This window comes from Arachis ipaensis, chromosome B6 (genome assembly GCF_059453495.1).
Source record: "Arachis ipaensis isolate K30076 ecotype BB chromosome B6, ASM5945349v1, whole genome shotgun sequence".
Lineage (NCBI taxonomy): Eukaryota > Viridiplantae > Streptophyta > Magnoliopsida > Fabales > Fabaceae > Arachis > Arachis ipaensis.
This window is the reverse complement of record NC_142441.1, coordinates 85,981,632-85,982,533: the sequence shown is the minus strand read 5'-3', so window position 1 is coordinate 85,982,533 and position 902 is coordinate 85,981,632. Positions and strand designations below refer to the sequence as shown.

The window sequence follows — 902 nt, the reverse complement described above, 5'->3', positions numbered from 1 at the left end:
CATTGTTTAGCTCCATCACTCCTCTTGTGTTCCCTCTTTCAGAAGCATAGAAGTAGTCATTTTCTGCTACTATTTCAATAACATCTATGGCTTCCTCAATGGTCTTCTTCTTATTCAAGGATCCTCCAGATGAATGGTCTACTGCCTTCTTTGACTCATAAGAGAGCCCTTCATAGAAAATGTGCAGCTGGACCCATTCGTTGAACATGTCAGGTGGACACCTCCTTGTTAAGTCTTTGAACCTCTCCCATGCTTCATACAGAGTCTCACCATCTTGTTGCCTGAAGGTTTGAACCTCAGCTCTCAGCCTATTGATTCGTTGAGGAGGGTAGAATCTTGCTAAGAATTTATTCACCACATCCTCCCAAGTTGTCAAGCTCTCCCTTGGGAAGGATTCCAGCCACTTGGCTGCCTTGTCTCTGAGTGAGAAGGGAAATAAGAGCAGTCTATAGCCGTCAAGATGAACACCATTAGATTTTACTGTGTCACATATTCTCAGGAAGGTGGTCAAATGTTGATTGGGGTCTTCTTGAACACCTCCTCCAAACGAACAGTTGTTCTGAACAAGGGTGATGAGCTGTGGTTTAAGTTCAAAGTTGTTGGCATGGATTGTTGGCTTTTGGATGCTACTTCCACAATTGCCTGGGTTTGGGTTAATATAAGAGCCCAAAACTCTTCTATCCTCCCCAGCATGATTTGCTCCACCTCCTCTGCCATGGTTGTGAGTCTCTTCTTCATGATGATTTTCCATGTTTTCTTCCATGTTTGGTTCAAAGTATTCCTCAAACTGTTCCTCCTCTTCTTCAGCACCAACTACTCGTTTTTCTTTTGCCTCCCTCCTTAGTCTAAGGAAGGTTCTCTCCAGTTCAGAATCAAAGGAAGTTGAAGCCCCGCTTCTTCTC

At 43.9% G+C, this 902-nt stretch overlaps 1 non-coding gene across 1 annotated transcript; it reads left to right on the top strand.

The window, feature by feature from the left end:
- The first annotated feature begins 206 nt into the window (after positions 1–206).
- Positions 207–310, top strand: LOC148561627 (small nucleolar RNA R71). Its single transcript, XR_015886689.1, has one exon. It is a non-coding gene; the product is annotated as a small nucleolar RNA R71 (small nucleolar RNA).
- The last annotated feature ends 592 nt before the right edge of the window (positions 311–902 follow it).